General features: G+C 37.4%; 1 pseudogene; it reads left to right on the top strand.

Annotated features, from left to right (window-relative positions):
- The first annotated feature begins 6,619 nt into the window (after positions 1-6,619).
- On the top strand, positions 6,620-7,804 carry LOC131828137 (dnaJ homolog subfamily A member 1-like; annotated as a pseudogene).
- Positions 7,805-8,152: the final 348 nt, after the last annotated feature.

Below are 8,152 nucleotides of genomic sequence, written 5' to 3'. Positions count from 1 at the left end.
CCATAGGATACATAATGCATGAAATTGCAATAGACTGAATGTAGCTGATACGTGAACAAGAGGCATTCTATTAAGCTATATGTTAAAGAGACTAGTGAAAATGCAAACGGTGCCTCTCTCCCCATGAAATTTTTTAGAAAGTATTTTTCATAAAAATATGTCATTATAATTTACTATTTTTGAATAAATTGATAAATAAATATTTTATTTTAATTTTTAATATATATATCCCACATAAAGCCTTCTGGAGACTCAGTGATTTTAAAAATTCAAACAGATTTTGAAGGCAAAATGTTTGCAAACCACCAACTCAATAAATCTGATGTAAGCTTTCAGACAATAGAGGTATAAGAAAACTTTCTAATTTGTTCTATGATCACACACCACTGATACCGAAACCTAATAAGTAACAAGAAGTCTATAAACTAATATCCCTATGAATACACATGTAATAACCATTGTAAAATATCTACAAATTAAGTACAGTAAAAATTTAAAACAATAATACATCATGATCCAGTGGACTTTATTATTATTATTCCAGGAATGCGAGGTTGGTATAAGAGTTGAAAATCAATCAATGTAATTTGCCACATTCACAGAAAAATATGGCTATAAAACATATGATCATCTCAATAAATATGGAAGAAGACATTTTATAAAATTCAACATCCATTCCTAATAAAAGCTCTTAGAAAACTGGGGATTGAAAGGAACTTCATCAATCTGATTAAAGTTATCCACAAAAAAACCTACAATTAACATTATATGCAATAGTAAAATGATTGACTTTTTTTTACCTTAGGATTCAGCATTGTACTGGAAGTCTTAGCATGTTTAATAGACTAAAAGAAACAAACAAACAAAAATAGTACTGTAGTACTCTGTTATTAGTTTATTAGCTGCCTGTTGGTGGGTTACCATTGAGTTCCTCCCCAGAAATTGAAGAGTTCTTTCCCATCTAAGTTTATGTTCCTGCTCAGAAAGCAGTCTGCTTCCAGTGACTGGATGGTGTGATAGGACAAGACCTGTCCCCATATTTCCATTTGGAACAACTTTCCGCATACAGTTCTCATCTCAGAGCAGTTTCAAGGCCATCAATTTAAGCAAATCCTAAAATGAAATTTTGAAGTTGGGCCACCCACTAGCAGACTGGTCATGAATAGCCTATTACAATCATAGATGAAGTATGGATGTACCTTGGCCAGCTGCCGCAGTGCAATTCTACTTCTACTGACTGTGATTGTGATGTGATACTTTTAGAAAGGAATGCACCGGGTAGGGAGCAAGGGTATAATATTTTAGGCCTTTGAGAGGCTGGAGGGAAGTAGTAATTATAAGGACAATAGGATTTGATGGATGTTGCTGTGGGCTATTGATGCACTGCAGAAAGAGAATGAATGGTTGAATGTGATTAATCACTAATTTAAAAAACAGAAGGCCTACTTGGAAGCATGCAAAGAGACTTTTATTTACTGTACCAGAGATCAGAAGTGCTGAGGAATAGGTTAGGACTGAATCACAGAGAACATTGACTTCTCAACTTTGACAGGACTGTTTTGTTAAGCTCATGGAATTACTGTTGAGGAATGGAACCTTGAGAATTGCAATAGAACATTCAGTCCCAACACCTTGGAATCACCTTGGATTCCTAGGTTCTGCAGACCCTCTGGGCCAACAAAAAGGGACTTACCCCCTTATTAAAGGTTGGTGCTCTGTATTTGGCTTTCAGGCAATGCAAAAACCTCTCTTTTGCAAGACAAGATGCATTGCTTCCTCTTTCCTCCAATTATTTCCCATCCTCCCTCCTGGCTCAGAGACTAGTAAGTAGGATTCTTGACCACATAAGCCAGCTAAGAAAATGATGAGTCCACTAAGAAAGGAGGGAGACAATATACTGGAGGGACTGCAACATTTAACCCATACATGTTGGCATGAACAGGGAGCATATGAATGGGACTGGAACCTGAATGTGCTGGATCAAGGGAGACAGAACATAAAGTTTGAAAAAGAAGAGCTTATTTGCATGGGAGCACTAGCTCATGATACTGTATTTGACATCTCAGCAAACTCCTGGGAGACAGTGCTAATATAGAGACAGTGCTCTTAGAAGCTTTTAGAAAGTGATGTAGTACACTTGGTAATATAGAAATTCCAGAACTACATTGGCAGATAATGGGGAAGTAATCAAAAGACGTACAGAAGTAGGCATTCAAGAATGGAAATACACTATTTCAGGTCATGAAGCTACCACTTGTCTGCTAGATCAGAGGAAGACATTCCATTTACCGAAGGAGATACCAGAAACTTTGAGACAGTGGTAGCTACTCTGTTGACCCAGCTAAACATGGAAATAATGTTACAGAAATAGAGTTCTTGATATCAACAGATAACATAAGATTCAAAAATAGTAAAGCTGAGGTAGTGGCATTTAAATTTCAGAAATAAAATGGGCATAATTATTGTAATGACAGAGTTATGGAGATATTTAATAGAATATGGCGCCCCCAAAGGGTGAGATAGATAACCAGGCAATGAGGATATTGTTCAAACCCATACCTGTACTATCCAGTACAATAGCCACTAGTCACATGTGGCTATTTGAATTTAAATCAATTAAACTTAAATAAAATAAAAAATTCCATTCCTCAAGTCACTAGCCACATTTCAAGTATCAATGACTTCATGTGGTTACCAAGCTATAGTAGACAGTGTAGATATAAAACATTTTTAACAGCTAAGATATCTGTTTCAGTTTCTTAACATTACAATTCCTTTTCTGATCTTAGCTAGCATTAGATGCAGGTTCTACAGAATAAAGGAGATTAAGTCTCTAGAAGGAAGGGCCCAGCAACATCAAAACAATGCATAGCATCATGATTTTCCTAAACCTTCCCCAAAGGAATATTGTAGCCATCTCTTCAGGAACTGACTTAGGGAAAGGGGGATAATCACACATTCCTGACATTTTGAGGGTTATGAGATACAGAGTCTAAGTTAACAGTGATAACCTGGACTTGAAGCATCATTAGAATCCTTCTGTTATAGTGAGGGCATGGGGGTGAGAAGTGGGAGTGAGAAGTGGGGTCACGGTGAATCTACTGGGTCCACAAGCTTCAGTCCTAACCTGTTTAATTGAAATAAAGACATTTGAAATAAAGACATTTGGCAGTTACCTGAACACATTGATTCCTTGGTTTTGAGTACGAGCTATAGTAATGCAAGGGGCCAAGAGGATACGACTGAAGCTGCCACTTGACCAAAATAGTAAATTGAAAAATATTGTATTGCAGGGGTAATGGCAGACATCAGCGCCATATTAAAGACTTAAGGAATTCAGGGGCATGCAGTAGTATCATTATACTTCCATTTAATAGTGGATGAAACAAACTTAACCAAGTAACCAATTGCAGGTGCTATACTAGATGAAGGTATTTTCTAGAAAAGGTTAATATGGACTCATGTGCATTTCATGGAGCCATTGATCAGACAAATACATATTTTTCCATCCCTATCAGGAGAAAGATCAGAAACAGTTGCATTCATGTAGGGTGGACAACAGTATTCTTCACAGTCTTTCTCCAGGGCTATTTTAACTCTTCTGCCATCTGTCATATAGTACTAAAGGTTCTGGACCATCTGGACTTTCTGCAGAATATCACATTGATTTACTATGTGGGTGATAACACATTAATCAGACCAGATGAACAAGAAGTGGCCAGTATATTGAGGCCATAGTAATTTCCATGTGCTGCAAAGGATTGATGATAAAACTTATATGATTTCAAGTGACCATCATATTAATGACATTTTTAGGACTTCTGTGGTCTGTGATATACCATGGGATTCTTTCCAAAGTAGAGAACAAATTATTGCATCTTGTCTCTACCACCACTAAGAAGAAAGCATGGCACCTCTCTGATTTCTGGAGGCATCATATTCTATACTTGAGAATGTTCCTCCAACTCATCTTCCAAGTGATTTGGAAGACTAGTAGCTTTGAGTGGGGTTCACAGGGGAAAAAAAAAAAAGATTCCTGCAGTAGGTGCAGCCTGCAGTACAAGCAAATCATATAGTACTGGAGTTATCTGTGCTGGGAATAAACATCATGAAGAGTTTATGGCAAGACCCCAAATGAGAATCACAATGTAGACACTTATGTGTCCAAAGTCAACCCATCTATAGTAGGTAATTGATACCATTACAAAGATAGTTGCTCATATAGTATTGATTGGGGTTTGCTAGAGGTTGAACACTTGATCATGAAATATTAAGTGTCTATACATTCAGAACTACCTACCCTATTCTGGGTTCTCTCAGAACCTCCAAGTCATTAAGTCAGGCAGATCCAACAATAACCCGTTAGAGAGGCAAGGGGAACATCAGCGTTGAGCATAGGTAGGATCAGAGAGCACATACAAGCTGCACAAATAATTGGGACAATTCATGATGTCATATTATCATTTCTCCCCCTGCTCACACTTATATCTATTTTAGGGATTCCTTTTGATCAGCAGACAAATAAGAAAAATACCAAGCTTTGTTGGCAGGTAGATCATCTTGGTATGTAGATGCAAACCAAAGATTTGAACAACAGCTGAACTACAGTTCCATTCAAGACAAGGGGAGCATAGTAATAAGGGGAAACCTTCCTAGTAGGCAAAGCTTGGGTAGTGAATCTGGCCAACTACTTTGTGAGGAAGGAGAAGGGACCCAAGGTAAGAATATATATAAACTGGTGGGCCAACACGAATGTCTTGTTTGGTTTGTCAATTGCTGGAAACTAGAAAGACTGGAAACTACAGATAAGAAAGTCTGGAAAAAAGGCTTGTGTATAGACTTGTGAAAATGGACAAAGTATAAAGATCTTTGTACCAAATGCATGAGTCCTTTGTACCAAATGCAAAAGTATAAAGATCTTTGTACCAAATGCAAGGCCAATCTAGCCACTGTCGCTATAGAATATCAAGTTTTCAGCCACAGAAACCAATACTGAGCCTCTGACATAACACTATCTCTTGAGAAGATGAAACAGCCACTGGGTAGCAAGTTGATATTCCTAGGTTTGCCCTTCCTGCATGCAGGCCCTCAGCCAGTACCAGTATCCAAAAGGTTACAACTGTTATTCCTTATTAAATGAAGTCAGTGGATCCCAGCTCTGCAAGTGGTAGGCTACACATTGTGCTGAAATAGGCACACCTCGATAAGCCTTTTACATGGAAATCTCCATTTCAGAGTCTGTTTCCTGAGGAAGGTGACCTATAAGATGCCCCCCAAATACTTAAAGATGATAATAAATCTCAATATATATGCTAAAACTTCATCATTTCTTAAAAAGCAAAAAGCATAAAATATTTCTGTGACTGTTGGGTAGACAAAGTAGAACAGAAGCACTAACCGTACAAAAAGGTAAGCCCGGAGAGGCTAGGTGGCTCAGTCAAGTCAGCCTCTGGCTCTTGATTTCAGCTCAGGTCATGAACTCAGGGTTGTGAGACAAGTCTGAAGTTGGGCTCTGAATTCAGCATGGAGTCTGCTTAAGATTCTCTCTTTTCCTTCTGTCTTTGGCTTAGTTCATGATCCCAGGGTCCTGGAATCGAGCCCGACATCGGGTTCTCTGCTCGGCAGGGAGCCTGATTATCTTCCTCTTTCTCTGCCTGCTTTTCTGCCTTCTTGTGATCTCTGTCAAATAAATAAAATAAAAATCTTAAAAAAAAAAAAGATTCTTTCTTTTCCTCTCCCTATTCCCCTCACCCTGCTCTCTCTATATATACTATATATATGTGTATATATATATATATATATATATATATATATATATATATATAACACACACACATATATATATGTATGTATATTTTTTTTTAAAGGAAAGGTAAGCCTAAGACTTGGAGAATATCCCTGCAATGCAGGTATCTAAAAAATGGCTTATATCCAGGATATGTAAATCTGGACTATATAACAAACTCTTTATATATATACATATATATATGTGTGTGTATATACACACACACACACACACATATATACATATGTATGGAGTCTATATACATATATGTATATATAGCCCATATATATATATATATATATATATATGAAAATGGATAAACAAATAACAAATTTTGGTATATTGCTACAATGGAATACTAATCTGCAATAAAAATGGAAGAAGAAACAGGATGCATGCAACATGGATAAAACTCAAATCATCATGGTAAATAAAAAAAGACAGACATAAAAGAAAATATATATGACTCTGCTTATATAAATTCCTAGAAAAGTAAAACATATTGTATCATAGCAAAAATAAAGAAACTGATTATTTTTGGATGGTGAATATTTACAGGATGGGAACATAAGGGATTCGGAACATAAGGAAATTTTTTAGGGTTCCATATGTTTATTGGGGTGATAATTGTTAAAATTTACTGAACTATACACTTAAAATATGTGCATAGGTCCTCAGTTTTAACAGATTAAAAAAGAAAAAACTGAAAAATGTGGCAACTTTCTAGAATGCTCGGTGAGATGTGGAGGAGCAACGGCTACCCGAGCTGTGCCCAGCAGCGCTCTCCTTCCCACTCCCCAACATTGGCCTCGGCCCTCTCACCGGCTGTAGAAAATGGTGAAAGAAACCACTTACTATGATGTTTTGGGGGTCAAACCTAATGCCACCCAAGAAGAACTGGAAAAGGCCTACAGGAAACTGGCCTTGAAATATCACCCTGATAATAATCCAAATGAAGGAGAGAAGTTTAAACAGATTTCTCAAGCTTATGAAGTACTCTCTGATGAAAAGAAAAGGGAATTGTATGACAAAGGAGGTGAACAGGCAATTAAAGAAGGTGGAGCTGGTGGTGGTTTTGGCTCCCCCATGGACATCTTTGATATGTTTTTTGGAGGAGGAGGAAGAATGCACAGAGAAAGGAGAGGTAAAAATGTTGTGCATCAGCTCTCAGTAACCTTAGAAGATTTATATAATGGTGCAACAAGAAAACTAGCTCTGCAAAAGAATGTGAGTTGCTATAAATGTGAAGGCTGAGGTGGTAAGAAAGAAGCAGTTGAGTGTTGTCCCAATTGCCGAGGTATTGGAATGCAAGTAAGAACTCATCAGATAGGACCTGGAATGGTTCAGCAAATTCAGTCTGTGTGTATGGAGTGCCAGGGCCATAGGGAACTGATCAGTCCTAAAGATAGATGTAAAAGCTGCAATGGAAGGAATATAGTTTGAGAGAAGAAGATTCTAGACGTTCATATTGACAAAGGCATGAAAGATGGCCAGAGGATAACATTCCATGGTGAAGAAGACCAAGAACCAAGACTGGAACCAGGAGATACTATCATTGTTTTAGATCAGAAGGACTATGATGTTTTTATTCAGTGAGGAGACCTTTTCATGTGTATGGACATACAGCTGGTTGAAGCACTGTGCATTTTTCAAAAGTCAGTATCTACTCTTGACAACTGAACCATTGTCATCACCTCTCATCCAGGTCAAATTATCAAGCATGGAGAAATCAAGTGTGTGCTAAATGAAGGCATGCCAATTTATCATAGACCATATGAGAAGGATCGCCTCATCATCAAATTAAAGGTAAACTTTCCTGAGAATGACTTTCTCTCTCCTGATAAACTCTGCTGGAACAACTCCTACCTGAGAGGAAGGAAGTAGAAGAGACTGATGAATGGACTAGGTAGAACTGGTGGAGTTTGATCCAAATCAGGAAAGACGGCGCCATTACAATGGGGAAGCATATGAGGATGATGAACATCACCCCAGCGTGGTGTTCAGTGTCAGACCTCTTAATGGGGCCAGTGAATAACACTGCTGGCATTTTATGTGCAGTAGTGAATGAGTGAAGGACTATAATGATAGCTCACTACTTGCTATTGTTTTTGTTTTAATATTCAACTATAGTAGTGTTTTAAGAGTTAAATGAAGAATAAACTCAAATATAAAAGCTCTGACTTTGCCCTGTATGTATGATGACTTCAGTGTGGAAGATAAGTTTAATATTTGTAAAAACTACTTTCAAAAAAAATGTCCCCTAGCATTTGTTAGGCCATTCCTTGTAATTAATTTCAGTGCTATGTATATGAAACAGCTCAGACTGAAATGCTAGGTATATGTATTGACTTCAGTGTATGACCCTTA

This window comes from Mustela lutreola, chromosome 3 (assembly GCF_030435805.1).
Source record: "Mustela lutreola isolate mMusLut2 chromosome 3, mMusLut2.pri, whole genome shotgun sequence".
NCBI lineage: Eukaryota > Metazoa > Chordata > Mammalia > Carnivora > Mustelidae > Mustela > Mustela lutreola.
The sequence above is the reverse complement of the archived record's forward strand: the minus strand, read 5'-3'. Positions and strand labels throughout refer to the sequence as shown.